General features: G+C 35.8%; 2 long non-coding RNA genes across 5 annotated transcripts; one reads left to right on the top strand and one right to left on the bottom strand.

Moving 5' to 3' along the window:
• Positions 1-12708: 12708 nt before the first annotated feature.
• LOC118679816 (uncharacterized) lies at positions 12709-17348 on the top strand. Of its 4 annotated transcripts, none has more exons than XR_011397957.1 (3): positions 12709-12895; positions 13834-13936; positions 16555-17348. It is a non-coding gene; the product is annotated as an uncharacterized lncRNA (long non-coding RNA). The 4 variants fall into 4 exon arrangements; XR_004975321.2 differs by having other exon boundaries at positions 13831-13936; XR_004975319.2 differs by lacking the exon at positions 12709-12895 and having other exon boundaries at positions 13692-13936.
• LOC118679815 (uncharacterized) lies at positions 13034-13660 on the bottom strand. The gene is made up of 2 exons (XR_004975318.2): positions 13504-13660; positions 13034-13426 (listed from the first exon to the last, which is right to left on the bottom strand). It is a non-coding gene; the product is annotated as an uncharacterized lncRNA (long non-coding RNA).
• Positions 17349-18659: the final 1311 nt, after the last annotated feature.

Genomic DNA, 18659 nt, shown 5'->3' with positions numbered 1-18659 from the left:
TCGAAAATTGTAGCGATATCTTGGACAATCATCATCCATGCTATATTTCGTGAAGATAACTTGTCATAAACAATTTTTTTCATATAAGAACTTTATTTAGATTGTCAGTTTGTATGGCAGCTATATGCCATTGAGAGAAATCAATGCCGGATTTCGTGAAGATATTTTATCTAATGAACAATTTTTTCATGCAAGAACTTGATTCCGATCGTTCCGTTTATATGGCAGCTATATGCTATAGTAATCCGATGTGACAAATTTCTTTGGAGATTGCATTACTTCTTCTAGCAAAAACTCATGCCAAATATTGTGAACATACCTCGTCGAATGAAAAAGTTTTCCATGCAATTACTTGATTCCGATCGTTCAGTTTGTATGGCAGATATATGCTACAGTGATCCGATTTGAACAATTTCTTCGGAGATTGCATTACTTCTTCTAGCAAAAACTCATGCCAAATATTGTGAACATACCTCGTCAAATGAAAACGTTTTCCATGCAAGTACTTGATTCCGATCGTTCAGTTTGTATGGCAGATATATGCTATAGTGATCCGATCTGAACAATTTCTTCAGAGATTGCATTACTTCTTCTAGCAAAAACTCATGCCAAATATTGTGAACATACCTCGTCAAATGAAAGAGTTTTCCATGCAAGCACTTGATTCCGATCGTTCAGTTTGTATGGCAGATATATGCTATAGTGATCCGATCTGAACAATTTCTTCGGAGATTGCATTACTTCTTCTAGCAAAAACTCATGCCAAATATTGTGAACATACCTCGTCGAATTAAAAAGTTTTCCATGCAATTACTTGATTCCGATCGTTCAGTTTGTATGGCAGATATTTGCTATAGTGATCCGATCTGAACAATTTCTTCGGAGATTGCATTACTTCTTCTAGCAAAAACTCATGCCAAATATTGTGAACATACCTCGTCAAATGAAAACGTTTTCCATGCAAGTACATGATTCCGATCGTTCAGTTTGTATGGCAGATATATGCTATAGTGATCCGATCTGAACAATTTCTTCGGAGATTGCATTACTTCTTCTAGCAATAACCCATGCCAAATTTCGTGAACATACCTCGTCAAATGAAAAAGTTTTCCATACAAACACTTGATTCCGATTGTTTAGTTTACATGGCAGCTATATGCTATAGTGATCCGATATCGGCGGTTCCGACAAATGAGTAGCTTCTTTGTGAGAAAAGGACAGGTGCAAAATTTCAGATCGATATCTCAAAAACTGAGGGACTAGTTCGCGTATATACAGACGGACGGACAAACGGACGGACATGGCTAAATCAACTCAGCTCGTCACGGTGATCATTTATATATATACTTTATATGGTCTCCGAAGTTTCCTTCTGGGTGTTACAAACTTCGTTGCAAAATTCATATACCCTGTTCAGGGTATAACTAGTATTAGGCAAATCACCCCAATTGACAGCACAATACGTTGAATTTATGAGCGACTACGAGAGTTTGGGTCATATGAGCGAAATCCACCGCATTATTATATACCACATCATTGTGTGCTAAAACCAACAAGTACAACAACAAAGCTTCGAGTTTTATTTGACGCTTCCTGTCGAACCACACTCCAAAAATCATTAAACGATATTCAGATGGTTGGCCCTACCATTCAATGTGAACTTTTTCTTCTTCTTATTCGTTTTCGATTCCACAGGTTTGCCAAGTATCAATGCATGAAGATGATTGAAAGTTCCAGTATATTCTGTGGAAGAGTTCACTAACTGAAGATATTCTCGCGTATCAACTAAATACTGTAATGTATGGGATGGCTGCTGCACTATATCCTGCTATACGGAGTTTGTTCTATTTAACTGAGCAGCATTCAGAATAATTTACAAGTGGCGCAAAATTCGTGAAGTCATCATTCTACGTAGACGACCTACTCTGTGGTGCTGATACTCTAACCGAACTTGCACAGATAAAGCAAGAGGTAATACAACTGTTAGGATTAGGACAGTTTAAATTATCAAAGTGGGATTCCAATTATCATCAATTCAGAGAAGACGACTCTAAAAAAGGATCTAAACGTAGATACATTCATCACTAGTACACTTAGACTAAAATGGAACCAAAATCTTGATTGTTTTATTTTTCCATTTGAAGCAAAACTATCACTGACTGGTCGACTTACAAAACGTTCTATCCTTTCTGTTGCATCATCACTTTACGACCCACTAGGACTTTTAGTTCCTGTTATTATAACATCAAAAATTTTGTTGCAAGAAATATGGGTACTAATGTTGGATTGGGATGAATCTGTGCATTTTTGCTTGGAAAAAGTTTCTTAACTGCTTATCGGATCTTTCACTAATTAAAGTGCCGAGGCACTGTTTTCAGATACATGGATGTTGTGATGCATCGATTCGTGCATATGGCTGCGCAGTATATACTCGCGTTATCAACAAATGTGGCACTATTACTACCATTCGCCTATTCACTGCGAAGTCCAGAGTGGCACCTACGAAAAAACAATCGTTACCCAAATTAGAACTTTGCGGCGCTCTTCTTCTTGCTTGTCTTTTAGCAAAAATCAAACCAAAAATTTCTAACAAATCTTTTAATATTTTTCTTTGGACAAACTGAGAAATAGTATTACATTGGCTTAAGATGCATTCGGCAACACTTTCGACTTTTGTTGGTAATCGAATTTCGGAAATTCAAGATTTAACCAAAGGCGCCCATTGGAGATATGTACCAACGCATTGTAACCCGGCGGATGCTGCCTCTATAGGATGTACTGTAAAGGAACTTGTTAATTTAATATGGTACACCGGACCAAAGTTTCTATACGAAAACTCAGATTAATGGCCAAAGAACAGCTGCGATAATATCGACATGGAAGTTGTCGATAGGGAAAAACGAAAATCAGCATTCAATACAATTGTTAGCACCAATTACATTTCGGAAATTGTGAATCTGCGAAGTAACTACACCAGCAGCCTTCGATTAATAGCTTGGATCTTCCGCTTCATCAATAAATTTCGATATGATGCCAGTCTTAATGACTCATTAACACTTTACCTACCTACGAGTGTTACATCACGCCTTTCTTTGCATAATTTTGAATAATCAACACATACATTTCGCTAATGAAATTCATCTTTTACAGAAAAAGCTTACGATAAATGGCCCGTTACGTTATTTAAATTCTCTTCTCAAGTATACCGAAAGATTTCAAATACTCAAAGTTGGAGGTCGATTGGAATCAGCAGATATTCCAGAAGAAAGGAAACACCCCATGCTGTTGCCAAGCAAATCCGTATTTCTTGTGCATCACGTTCGCCATCTACATCGGAAACACTACCATGCAGGACCAAAGGCACTCGTAGCACTGATAAGACTTCAGATTTGGATAGTCAATGCGCGCGATTAAGCAAGACGCATCGTCAGATCATGCACCCGTTGTATACGTTACAAGCCAAAGCTGATGAACCAAGTAATGGGACAGTTACCTTTCAAGCGATTAACTCCATCTTGCCCTTTTGCGCGGTGCGGGATTGATTTTTGCGGACCAGTCAACGTATATTTGCGTAGTCGAGGCAAAACGCCTTATAAAGCGTACATTGGGATCTTCGTTTGTCTAGCGACAAAGGCGGCTCATTGAAGCGCATGATTGGAAGAAGAGGTCTACCCTCTGACATCTTTTGCGATAACGCAACAAATTTTGTGGGTGCTTGCAACAAATTTGCTGAATTAAAGTAATTCTTATTTAAAACCGAAAACAAAGATGCAATTATAAAACATTGTGCTAATGAATTTATAAATTTCAATTTTATTCCTCCCAGAGCACCTCATTTCGGCGGTATTTGGGAGGCAGCAGTCAAATCGGCTAGGAGTCACCGCAATCGCACCATCAAAAATGCAAGACTCACAGCCGAGGAACTAACAACAGTCCTGGTTGAGATAGAAGCTGTGTTAAATTCTCGGCCAATAACACCAATGTCATCGGATTCAAACGATTATGAAGTATTAACTCCGAGGAATTTTATTATTGGTAGTGCACTTAGGGCACTCCCAGAGCGGAGATTGTCAGCTAACATCAGCAATGTACAACGATGGAATCAGGTCACAAGCATTAAACAGATGTTTTGGAACAGATGGTCAAATGAATACATCAACGAACTTCAAGTACGATCAAAGTGGTTTTCGGAGCGACCAAACATCAACAACAACTCAATGGTTATCATCCATGAAGACAACTTACCACCTCAAAAATTGCACATTGGAAGAGTTATAAACTGTATTCCAGGAAAGGACTCTAAAGTGCGTGTGGTGGACACTCAAACAACGAAAGGAATTATTCGGCGCCCAATTCAAAAGCTGGCACTTCTACCTGTCTGAAATGGCTTTCAACGGGGCCGAAATGTTGGGTCACCGATTGAGAACCAATGAATTATACGGTCATATGTTCTAATACACTTTTTGCTACTTACATACTTATGTATATATACATTAATACAAAACGAAACTATGTATTTAACGCTATTGAAATATTGCTTAGAATATTATTTAAGGAGAAGAGTTTTGCAAATAAAGTTAGTCTAATAGCTGACCACACATAGCATCTTTACTAGGCCCTTTGTATTTTATCGCTGTTACAACTTCGCTTAAACGTTTCGTTTTTTCGATATTTGCGCGATTACAAAAAAAGCTTTGTAGCCCTACAACTAGTATATTATTTCTAAATATTTTTTATATTAAAGAAATTATCAAAAATTAAAAAAACCAAAGCTTTATTCCGTCAGGGTATATGTTCAGACTGTAGTAAATAATTGTATTCCAAAAGAGTATCGCAAATTGCTTATTCGCATTAATTTAAGAAGTTTTGTCTATGGTTATAGTTACCATGCTTTTATAATAACTAAAATGATATAACTTAAAGGTTTATTGACAGCACGGAGTCTAACATTAAGCCTAGAAGTCGTGTTCGGCCATTTCTTCGTCTTTATTCTGTGGTGATAAGTCGGTATGCACTCCTGGTGAAATTTCCAACTGGTTTGCTAAATTTTTCAAATCTAATTGTGTACATAATGAGCTTAAACCTAGTTCTATTTTTCTTTTTATTAAGCCTTTTTTTAAAACTGTTCTTGATGTGTTGCCGCCTGTACTTATAAAAAATTCATTTCAAGTAGATTGTGTTTATACAGACTTTTCTTTAGCCTTTGATAAAGTTTCACACAATATTATAATATAATTAAAAAGTTATTCGCTTCAGGTTTTCACTCTGTCTTCTTGCAGTGGATCAGGTCATATTTGCACAATAGATGTTGCGTTGTTATTGTCGATGGGGTGTCATCCGATTATTTCATTACGCTATCGGGAGTGTCCCAAGGAAGCGATGTAGTTCCTCTTGTCTTTGTGCTGTTCATCAACGACACTTTCTGTTGTTTCTCTTTTGCTAAATTTTTGTTACATGCAGATAACTTAAAAATATTCTCAATAATCAAAAACTTCGAGGATTTAAATAAATTTTAGTGTGATATTGATAGTTTTTATGTCTAACCGAGATTAAAGATCTTAAAGTATCTTTCATAATAGATTTTTTTAAAATAATCACAGCAATATCACTTTTAAATCGTTCTTTGTGCTTGGCCTTGTCTGTCGAAATTCGTCTAGTTTTTCTGACCCCTATACGTTAAAATTATTGTTTACGTCTTTTGTTCGTTCTATCTTGGAGTATGCTGTGTTCATCTGGTGACCATATTGTCTATTCTCAATTAATAGGATTGAAAGTGCTCAAAAGATTTTCTTAAATTTGCCCTCCGCTAAAGTTTGTTGACCCAATACTGTCTTTTGAATCTCGTATATTGCTATTAAACCTTAAATCACTTAAAAATCGACGGTGGGTTCTCTGCCCCTCATTTGTTTTCAATGTTATTAATGCAGTTATTGACTGTCTTCATTTGTAAGAAAAAATTACTTTTAATGTTCCTCAGCGTTGCCTTAGATCCATTTCCCCTTTTTACAGGAAAAATGAGAAAACTAATTATGCAGGTTATTTCCCCCTCAAGCGTGCTGCGACTGAGTTTAACTCTATTTCTGAAAAATTCTGATTTTTCTCATTATAGGGCTTCCTTCGTTAATAGCCTTAATTATCTATTTGTTTAATTTTAATTTTATTATGCTATAATTTTCTACTAGTCTGTCAGAATAAAATGTTCATAAACTTAAGTAAATAAATAAATAAATAAATCCGACATCGGTTTGGCGATGACAGCATATCCATCCTTAAATCTCTTAAGGTACGATATTAATGCCAGGAATCGCTGAAAGCCCTTCAGGTCATATGGCAATGGCAAATTCCTAATCGTTTTCGGTTTTGCATCAGATGGTTTTATTGAACCGTATTTTATAACATAGCCCAGAAAGTCTATCATGCTAATAGCAAAATAACACTTGTCCAACTTCATTCGCAAACCATATTCCTCAGCTCTTCATAGAACTCGTTCTAAACTGCATACATCCTCAGTGTAATCCTTGGAAGGAATAACTAAATTGTCCAAATAAACTACAACAGTATCGTCTCATAAAAGAACGAAAAGACCGCCGGCGAGTTCGATATGCCGAAAGGCACGTATTGGAATTCGTATTGTCCATTGTATGTTTCGTATGCGGTATACTTTCTTGAGGTAGGCTCCACTGTAAAATGGAAAAATCAATTCCTAAGATCTTGCATGGTAGAAACCTGAGCACCTTGTAGCTTTTCGATAACATCGGCGATATTTGTCATCGAGAAATTATCGCGAACTATCTTTGCGTTTACGCGCCGATAATTGCAACAAAAACATTACTGGTGATGCATTGTCCGAACTGCTGAGTTTGATAATCCCATATTTCAACCACTGTTTCCCATGCTCGTCGACTTTCTGTCTATCAGCGTAAGACATCCCTCTGGGCTTTTACTATACTGGGGTACCATCCGAAAGTAAAATCTTCATCTCTACTGGTGAGTTTGAATTGCTTGATGGCTTGTAATTCGCTATCATCCTTCTCAATAGCACTGCTTTCTCTCTGTTGAGGTGTGAAAGGTCCACCTAATCGATAGGTAACTTCACCATACCTGCAACCATACACAAGATTCCAAAGTCTTCGCTTAGTTTGACAACCCGGTTCCCATCTTCAGTATCTACGTACTTACTTACTGGCGGCCGTGCCCGTTTACACAGTCTCATAGATCGACTTCGTACTCGCTTGCAACATCATGAACTCTCTCGGCTTTTTAGCCACAACAGCGCCATCGCTCTCATTGCATGCTGTTACCTCCTAATAGCTTCTACTTACTGCTTATCATTCTCCTGCACTCTTGTATAACCTGCTTTTTGAAAAACTTTGTATGTTGACGACGGCTTTTCCCAGTTCACCTTCACGGGTTGTGGCTGGTTGAAACGTTGGAAATCCGGGATAGTTTCACCTGATATATGTAAGTTGCTTTTGTTTGACTTAATAATCCGGTATGCCTCACCATAGATGAAATAACAGATTAAGCTTGAGTCATCCAGTCCAATCGATTTGCCCAAATCCATTAAATTGTACAAATATTCTCTGAGATCTCCCCCATACCGCTTCCGATGTACTTCCATCGGGAATAATACAGCACCAAATTCTTGTCGCAGCGCTAGTTTTAGTGAACTCTAGCTGCTTATGCCACTTTGACTTCGTATAAAAATCTTCGCCCCACCTTTCAAGAGTTTTTCGGCGTAAACAAATTTCTGCAGATAGTTCGAGCGTACTGCTGATGCGTTTGCCTTAAAATCATAAAGCGAAGTCATGGAATTAACATTTCGGAGAGGACAGTTGTAATATTCGACTCTAACCACACGCACACTTCGTTTACTTGTTATCTCTTCCGCACCGGTTTCGGAGCCGTCACTTATATTCAGGACGAACTGCAAGTCACCCTTTAGACCGTCAACAGTCATATTTGACATTTAAAATGGTAAAGGTTTAAAATAGATAGTACTGTTTTACAAAATCTTATTTTTACATAATAATTAATTGAACTTGTACTGTACTGTACCATGTGCTTGTGCCGTTTATGCTGTGATTTACCGTTCACACTGTATTTTTCTACTTTCCATTGCTTCTGCTGCGCATCGCCAATCCGATTTCTGTATATTCCCCTCGGTTATGCAGTTTATGGCTGTATTTTGAAAAGTACGGCAGTTTGCACTACACACTCACAAACCACTCGTATAAAACTGACGATTCGAAATATTCACTTAAAACTTGTTTTTTTACCCCACTTCTGACATAAATGTTTTTATTAGTTTATAAAATTGAATACCTAACTATAAATTAAATGATTTCACAAACTGTTTCTAAACGTGAAGTAAAATGTCATCTGTTTGAACGCAGTGGTTAAACGCTAGAAATGTGTTCTTTATGTCTGCAGTAGTCCGGGATTGCGCTTGCTCTGTTCTAACTTTTTTTCCGTCTCTAATGTTAAGTTCTCATAATTGTTCGCTCCTTAGTGTTATTTTTGTTTCTAGCAATTTGTATATCCTTGCAACATCTTACTATAGAAGAAAATCCGAATTTGTTGTGCATCACGTTCGCCATCTACATCGGAAACACTACCATGCAGGACCAAAGGCACTCGTAGCACTGATAAGACTTCAGATTTGGATAGTCAATGCGCGCGATTTAACAAGACGCATCGTCAGATCATGCACCCGTTGTATACGTTACAAGCCAAAGATGATGAACCAAATAATGGGACAGTGGCATGATTGGAAGAAGAGGTCTACCCTCTGACATCTTTTGCGATAACGCAACAAATTTTGTGGGTGCTTGCAACAAATTAGCTGAATTAAAGTAATTATACCCTGAACAGGGTATATTAATTTTGCCACGAAGTTTGTAACACCCAGAAGGAAACGTCGGAGACCATATAAAGTATAAATGATCACCGTGACGAGCTGAGTTGATTTAGCCATGTCCGTCTGTCTGTCTGTCCGTCTGTCTGTATATATACAAACTAGTTCCTCAGTTTTTATGCTATCGGTCTGAAATTTCTCACCTGTCCTTTTCTAACACAGAGGCTGCTCATTTGTCGGAACGCTATAGCATTTAGCTGCCATACAAACTGAACAATCGGAATCAAGTGTTTGTATGGAAAACTCTTTAATTTGACGAGGTATCTTCATGAAATTTGGCGTGTAACATTATTTAAGGTATTAATCCACTCCCGAAGAAATTGTATAGATCGGATGACTATAGCATATAGCTGCCATAGAAACTGAACAATCGGAATCAAGTGCTTGTATGGAAAACTCTTTCATTTGACGAGGTATCTTCACGAAATTTGCCCGGATTATTATTTAAAGCATTAATCTAATCTCCGAGGAAATTGTATAGATCGGATGACTATAGCATATAGCTGCCATATTAACTGAACGATCGGAGTAAAGTGCTTGCATGGAACATTTTTTTATTTGACGAGGTATCTTCACGAAATTAGGCACGAGTTATTGCTTAAGGCAACAAATTATTCTCCACAGAAATTGGTCAGATCAGATCACAATATCATATAGCTGCCATACAAATTGAACGTTCGGAATCAAGTTCTTGTAAGGAGCCTTTGTATTTGTGAAGGGTATTATAGCTTCGGCCAACCGAAGTTAACGTTTTTTCTTGTTTCTTGCTTATAATAATTATTAACTATTTTGATAATATTAATTAGGTTATAATATGTTACGTTGTTGGCTGGTACCCAGGTGAAAAATGGGCAATGAATTTTGAAGTGCCGAGAGTTTCAAAAGAACTAGGTGATCATTTTGCGAACTGTTAGTTTTGCATTGTAAATGCTATCAAAGGTAAAAATTCAAAGAAAACATTTTATCTTGATCTGTTATCGACATCTGCCCCAATACCTAATACAGATAAAAAACCATAGGGCTGACAATTATGACGAGCTGATCACTGACAAGAGAATAATGTAAATTGTCTCTAATAGCCTTTTCGCACAGACAAAGTAATTTAGTACATTGTGACTATAATTGAATATCCAGTTTAGCCTTTCACACAGACGGTTACTCGATTAACGATCACTTGTTACACTTGCTTGTGTTCTTCAACTTGTATTTATCAATGCATAAAACCAAATTTAAAACTTAGACAACAGCCCGCAGAGCTACTACTCTCCATTTCAACTCGATTTAAATTCAATTAAGAATTAATGTAGTAAAATAAGATTTTTATTTTGTACGGTAAATCGATCTAAATTAGCACTTTAATCAAGCAAAGGCTGTTTAATTGATCAATTAACTCCTGTGCGAAACGGCTATAAAGATGCTCATGTTAAGTTTAAAGATATTATGGGAGCTTATTCTGAAGAAAGAGGAAAACGCTTCCATTAATATATAATGAAATTTAAGAGACGTTGTCAAGGCCAGTATACTGAAAGCATGATAGGGGACTATTTGGGGGTAAATTAGGGATACTTTCACGACACATGACAGGAAAATTAGAACTGGTTATTTTTAACATTTAGAGTATATTTTATAATGTTTGTTGTAAGAATGACTCCTTAGTGGATGATCGTTATCTTTTAATAAATCATTTATATGTACAATTTTTGTCAATTTTTATTGAGTTGAATTTTATTTTTATTTTTTTACAAATAAAAGTAACTTCAGACCAAATTTTTATACTCTCGCAACTTGTTGCTACAGAGTATAATAGTTTTGTTCACATAACGGTTGTTTGTATCACCTAAATCTAATCGAGTCAGATATAGGGTTATATAAAATATATATAAATAATCAGGATGAAGAGACGAGTTTAAATCCGGGTGACTGTCTGTCCGTCCGTCTGTCCGTCCGTCTGTGCAAGCTGTAACTAGAGTAAAATTTGAGATATCTTTATGAAACTTGGTCCACATATTTCTTGATACCGTAAGACGGCTGGTATTTCAGATGGGCGTAATCGGACCACTGCCAGTAAGATACAAGCCTGTTATTTGGTACACAAGATTACGTTAGGAGGGGCATCTGGAGTTGACATTTTTTTAAAGTGGGCGTGTTCCGCCAGCTAATAGGTTTATTGTGCATATCTCCTAAACCGCTAAAGCTATAATAACAAAATTGAAGCAAATGTTTTAGCATCTCTACCCACAGTGTGAAAATGGATGAAATCGGGAGACAACGCTGCCCACTCCCCATATAACGGTACTGTTAAAAAATACTAAAAGCGCGATAAACCAAGCAATAAACACGCCAGGGACATTAAATTTTATCTCTAGGATGGTATGTGATGACTATATAAGAACCGTGTTCAAAATTAGTCAGTGGGCGTGGCCCCGTCCACTTTTAGGTGAAACCCCATATCTTGGGATCCGCTTAACCGATTTCAATCAAATTCGGTACATAACTTAATCTCATATAAAACTATTTTAAATTTCAATTGATGTTTTCACTTTCACATCGGGGTAAAACTTTGCGTTTAAAGTTCAAGCCCCTAGGTACTGAATATGTGGACCCCAGTGCCTATAGTTCCTTCTACCGCAAATATCGGTCAATCCACAAAGAAATCTCAAACGAGTATACCATCTGACTTTGCGAGAGTATAAAATGTTCGGTTACATCCGAACTTAGCCCTTCCTTACTTGTATTAAATTTAGCTTCGTTAGTTCAGTTTTTTTTAAATATATCTCATTTGAAGCTGATTTTAAAACAATTTTAGCTCACGCGAAGTAAATTTTGATTGTAAGCCATTTTGGATTTCGTTGACTAATGAATGTTGAATTGTTTCGCAACATTTTTATACTCTTACAACATGTTTTTAATAGTTTTGTGCCCCTAAAACTAATCGAGTTAGATATAGGGTTATGTATATATGTCCGTCTGTGCAAGCTGTAACTTGAGTAAGTAGTATTGTAGATGGGCTTAATCGGACTACTGCTACGCCCACAAAACGCCATTAATCAAAAACACACATCACATCACATTAGGGAGGGGCATCTGCCGTTGAACATTTTTTTTTTAAAGTGGGCGTGACCCCGACATCTAATAGGTTTAATGTGCATATATCCTAAACTGCTTAAGCTATAATAACGAAATTCACTGAGAACAAATGTTTTCAGCACATCTATCGACAGTGTGAAAATGAATGTGAAATCTGGTGGCAAGTTCGCTCGTTCCCCATGAGTTGGGGAATTTCTTAAAAATGGTACAGATCGGACTAAAGCTATTCAAGACTCCAGATACCTAATATGTGAACCCCAGTTCCTTGTATGTCAAAAATGGGTTGCATCGGGTCAATAATACCTTTAGCCCCGATATACCTAATATAATGATTTTCGAACTACTGGCTGACTTTATATCGCATATTTCTGCAAATAAGTAAGTTACCTTAGAAAAATTTACTGGAAGTATAATATTGGATATACCACAGTTAGGGCCGAAATTATGTGAAATTGGTTCACAAATTACCCAAGCTATCATATACTACATATATTGATTTTCTTTGTTCTAGCAAACCGTATGCACCTGGCCTTGATCCTGGGAAGTTGCAAGAGTATGAAATGTTCGGTTACACCCGAACTTAGCTCTTCCTTACTTGTTATTCGTATTCTTATTTTGAGGTATAAATACAACAAATATATGGTATGTATGTATTACCCGTGCTTAAAAATGCCGTGAGCCGGTTTGTTATAAGCAGTATGGCTTTCGTCGACCGCAAGTAGTGTTGATGGCAATAGTGACTCTCACTTGACTGACACTTTGTGATAGGGTATCTCCTGGTGTAGAGTAACTTTTATTATTTATGCGCCACGTTGGACGGCGATTGAGAAAATTGTGGAAATTCAATCTTGATTAAGTTTTATTTTATACATTTCTTTCACTTCACAAATGGTTAATACGTTATAAATTCTACCAAATCCACTATTAGCTAGTAGTGAACAACTGTGACATTGACAGAAAAAAAATAAATAAAAAAGAACTGCATTTACACCATAATTACCTCGTGAAGAAATAACAACAATTTAAAAATAGACTAGAGAATATTCATCATTTTTTATTTAAACAATTTTGCATAGAAATCAATTTGTTCTCATTAATCTGATTTCTCATCACTTAAAACAGTTATCAAATAAAGGATGCGTTGGTTATATATACAGCAGTTTTCCGAAATAATGAACACATTAATTGTCAGGCCAGTTCGTAATATCGAAATTTTCGTTAATTCGAGTAACCGAAAATTGCAGATTAATATATTGTTTATTAATTATTTGTTACAATTTAAAGCGCTTATTTTATATTTAAAAAATTTATTAATCGTCGTTTGCTTTGTTGGAATACGAAGATTATATTTGATGGCTTCTTTCAGATGCCCACTAGATAAATTGTTCGAAAATTTTCTGTATGAACCAACCAAATCACTGACTGAGAATTAAAGCCGAAAATATTAAATAAAAATATTTATTTGAAAAGGTCTAAGCATATAATTTAACGTTACTTACAGTTGGAAAAGCCGAACTCAACAATTTCACTATATCCCTCATTACCAAAGTATTCTCATTTTGCCTTAGGAATGACGAATAATCAAGATCATACTCTTGATCAAAATTACCCTGCTTTTACACTTAGGTGAAAAGGAAAAACATAAAAAACATAAAGAAATATTGATATAATAATTTCTTCTTTTGCATTTTTTTCAAGGCCTGTTTTGTATTCTGTTTTCACTACTATTTTATTTTTTTCAACTTTCGGTTTTCGTTAAAACGAATATTCGTTATTTCGGAATACTACTGTATTGTGATAATTATTTTTATTTTTATCTACTAAAGTAGGAAATAATCAGTCGGCATTTTTAACTTCAGAACTACTGATTCTGTAGAATCTGAGGCAAATACACAACAAAAGAAAAAGGGGAACAATAACTCAACAGTCAAGGTGAGTTATTACTAAAATGTATCCTTAAAAATAACTTAGAAATTTAAAAAGTGGGCGGTAATCCCTCTTTAGTAAATACGGTGATATATATTAATTGATATTATCCTTAAAAACACCCTATCGAATGTTATGACTTCAAACTCCTCGTAATTCCTCTCCTCATGATTTAAAACAAAATCTAATGGTGTTTAAATAAACTCTGAGCTCTGAGAAAGTCAGATTACGAGGAGTATGTGAAGTAAAGAATTGAGAAAAGCGAAGTAAAGTAATTTCAGGGAGTTCTGTGAACACTAGAGCTGCAAAACTATCGAAACTACTCGAAAGTTTCAATAGTTTAAAAAACTACTCTCAATAGTGTTTTGAAATAAACTAGGAGCACTAAGAAAGTCAGAGTAGAAGGAGTATGTAAGTAAAGAATTGAGAAAGGCGAAGAAAGGTAATTTCAGGGAGTTCTGTGTAAAATACTATTGATAGTATCGATAGTTTTTTCCTTCTTACTTTTCGCTGCTTTAAATTGAGAGAACTTGGCTTCGGTTGACCTCGAAAACGTAAATTACAATGTATAAGAAAAAAGTATAATGTTCTGTAATGCAACCGAAATATTTTTGACATTGCATTATGGTGTGAAATACGTTAAATCGGCAGTCGATACGCAGTGACAGAGAAAATCTCGATTCCATATGAAGTTGATGCTTTTTGATATTTTCATATGGAACGATGGCGGCGTCAAGAATGATAGAATACAAGATTACCCCAACATTTGTGACGCAATTCTTTTGAGTTGAGAAACAAAAGCATAGAACAGTATGAAAATTGTAAACAAAATCGTAAAAACGTTTGAATAGAATATTGTTACAGGAAATATGATAATATGTTGGTTATTTAAAAAAAAATATACTTTTATCTGTTGACAACATAAAGGCCAATATAGTGAATGCTGATGTATCCAGGAGTAGTTTCTTATATTATACATAAACATATACATAATATATTTCTGATGTATTCAAATGAAATAATAGTGAAAAGATTTTGAAACTATAATTATTATGAATATGAAATTCATTTCTCCTACAAAAAATTTAAAAACCTTTGCACAATCCCTTTTATCAATTTACTTATTGGCTATTATGTTGTCAATAAATAAATGTATTTATTTGAAAATGAGCGAAATGTTTTCTCGCCACATTAATCTATTAACTTCGGTAAGATTTTTTCACTATAAACTAATAAATTAAGTATTTTTCAGGAATTAACAAAAGTGTTTAACGCATCCAAAACCTAATTAAAGTGTAAAAAATATGTAAGTTTAGTAACTTGTATATTATTTTACGATTTTGAAACCACAATTCTGCAAGCAAGCCAAGAGTGAAAAGATGATTTTAATTCTTACCATGTTATTAAAAATTAGACTTAACATTTGGTAGTACCAGACTATATCAATATGTAGCTATATTAAGTGACATTTTTGAATTTTATGAAAATTGTTGGTAAGTCTAGTCTAGGATTTTAAAACTAGATTAAAATTAGAGACCTGGACTTCGGGGCAATGGTGACAAGCAAGATAACCAAGTAGTTGAGGATAAGGCGAAAGCTCTGCTGAAAATCCATTTTACAAGTGCAATCACTACTAATCAAATAACCCAAACAGCATACTAAAGACCGAGTAAACCAGATTGGACGTTAGCTAATGAGATCTTTACCTTTGGAACGGTTCGATGTGTAACATGCGCAAGGTAAGAAGTCCCAGGTGCAACGCCATAATTCCCGTTCTACTTCAAAAAGAAGAGAAGCATATCTTGATTCACCACGTGTCGAGCGAGGAATACAAAACCAACTATGTATTAGTAGGTGGGTGAAGGCGGAATTCACGTCTGCTCACAAAGGGGAGAGCTTAACCCTTACTAAGGAGCTAAGTTGTGAACTAGTTATTACAACTCTTTTCACGTATTCTAAGGCTGCCTAAATTACCTTAGTTTGAATGAGGTAACGTTCGGGGGGTCGTACTAGATCAACGGGCGTTGTGTATACTTGAAATTTAATATATTTATCTAAACAAGCTATGAGCACCTAACGATTTCTTGCAAAACTTAAATCCAATTATTTTATATAGAAAATGATCAGAATGACAAGACATGTTCATGCTTGGGTAAAAATTGAGCTCATCACCAATGGTACACTTGACGTAAAATTAAAAATTAAAAATAACTAACTAGACTTAAGTAACATAATGTATAAAAGAAGGAAAAATAGAGATAAGGTTTCTTAGTTGTATAACAGACGTTCACAGATGTACTGGCATATCAAACTCACTAGAGTTTTCTTTTTAAAAACATTCCGTGATCCGGCCGGAAGCATGTTTATGTTTAGTTTTTTTTGAAACATATACGTGTTTGGAAATATTAAACTATTTTGTTAACTTGTGGTTTGAGAGTTAATATCGAAAATCTTTTGTGATTAAAATATTGTATATATACACATGTACATATTATATATTAGGACCTAATAAAGGACATCTCGCTTCTAAAACTAATTTTAATTATGTATACTATTTTGTGAGATGCAAACCAAAACATACCCATGGAATATATTAAAAATCTCAAAATTATTTCTTTCCATAGTGGCACCACCAGAGTTTCGTATCATGTTCTCCCTGGCCGGAAGTTAAGTGGCGATCTTGCAATATGATAAATTTATCGCTGGTGGACTAAAACAAAAACAAAAAAACAAGAAAAGACGTTATCTTCAGTTGCACCGAAGCTTTAATACCCTTCACAAATGAAAAAGGTTCCTTACAAGAACTTGATTCCGATCGTTCAGTTTGTATGGTAGCTATATGATATAGTGATCTGATCTGAACAATTTCTTTGGAGATTACATTGTTGCTGTAAATAATAATCGATGCCAAATTTCGTGAAGATATTTCGTCAAATAAAAAAGTTTGCATACCAGCACTTGATTCCTATTGTTCAGTTTGAATGGCAGCTATATGCTATAGTGGACCAATATCGGCCGTTCCAACAAATGAGCAGCTATTAGTGAGGAAAGTATAGGTGCACTATTTCAGATTCATAATTTAAAAACTGAGGGACAAGTTCGTATATATACACACAGACAGACGGACATGGCTAAATCAACTCAGTTCATCATGCTGATCTTTATGTATATATTTTATAGTAAAGCGTTTATAAGACAAGTATAAACGAGTATTTTTATACTACTTATCTTCGTAAATGTTTCTAGGAACAACAAAAATACCACCACCTTATTACTGTAAGCTCTATTTTATTATATAATTATAATATGTATGTATTGCGTATTATGTATATTAATTAATTAATACATAGGGTGATCCATTTCGAGGTTCCCTACTTTTTTAAAGAAAAAATACAGACAATTCGAATTTATTGGTGAATGTTTTTTATTATTCGAAAGAACAATCATTGACATTTATTTTTTTAAGATTATCTCTTTCAAATGTTTGCCGCGGCTACGTCTCACTCGATCCATCCGTTGGGTCCAATTTTCGATGACTCGTTCGAGCATTTCGACTGGTAACTAGTGAATACACGCGTGTTGTTTTGCTCCAAGGCCTGATTCGAAGCGAGATTGTCCGCATAGACTTTAAACTTCCCACAGAAAAAAATCTAACGGTGTTATATCACACGATCTGGGGGTCAATAGACCGGCCCAAAACCCTAAATTATCTGCTCACCGAAGTGTTCCCTCAATAAATCCATTGATTAATGTGGTGTGTGGGAAGTGGCGCCATCTTGTCGAAACCAAATAACGCCGAGACCATGAGTTTCAATTGAAGGCATTAAATTGTCGGTTAACATGGCGCTATAACGGTCGCCATTGACGGGGACGTTCTCACTGGCATCATTTTAAGAGAAATATGGTTCGATGTTAAACCCGCCCCCAAACCACACCAAACCGTTGTTTCTCTGAATAAGATGGCAGCTCTTGAATCTCTTCAGGGTGCTCTTCGTCTCAAATGCGGCAATTTTGCTTGTTTACGTACCCATTGAGCCAGAAATGGGCTTCATCGCTGAACAAAATCTAGCTCAAAATCGTCGGATCTTCGTGGAACTTTTCAAGAGCCTAAAGAGCGAAGCAAATTTGCTTGGGAAGGTCGAGCGACTCCAGTTCTTGAATAAACCGTATTTTGTACGCTTTAAATTTAAGATTTCGGTAAAATGCGCTAAGTCATTCCATACTTCAGTTCGAGTTTCTGCGAACGGCGCCGAATGGACTATCCGCGGTCTTCGTGTACACTCTCATCTACGGCCGCTATATTTTCTTCACTGCGTGCGGGACGTGGTCTGTTCGTCCGAATATTGTTCAATTATGAATGCTGGATCTCAAGATGGGTGATGGTGTTGCGAATAGTACGCACATTAGGCCGATTATGTTGACCATAAGTTTAGCGAAGCGCGCGAAACACATTATTTGCAGAACGTGAATTTTTGTAATACAGTTGAACAATTTGTTACCGTTGTTCAGGCGAAGTTCTTTTCACGATGAAATGCCAAACAATACTAAACAAAAGTAACATAATAGCTTGACACGGCTCACGCGTGATCTGTTAAAAGGCGGTTATAAAATGTGAGCACTTTCACTGTATTGTTTAAGCTTACCACTTCTGCTTAATTGGAGTCCTCAAGAGTTAGAGTTTTAGAGTTTGGGTACACCTGTCAATGGTATTTTATAAATCCATTTGTAT

This window comes from Bactrocera oleae, chromosome 2 (genome assembly GCF_042242935.1).
Source record: "Bactrocera oleae isolate idBacOlea1 chromosome 2, idBacOlea1, whole genome shotgun sequence".
Lineage (NCBI taxonomy): Eukaryota > Metazoa > Arthropoda > Insecta > Diptera > Tephritidae > Bactrocera > Bactrocera oleae.
This window is presented reverse-complemented; position numbering and strand designations above follow the sequence as displayed.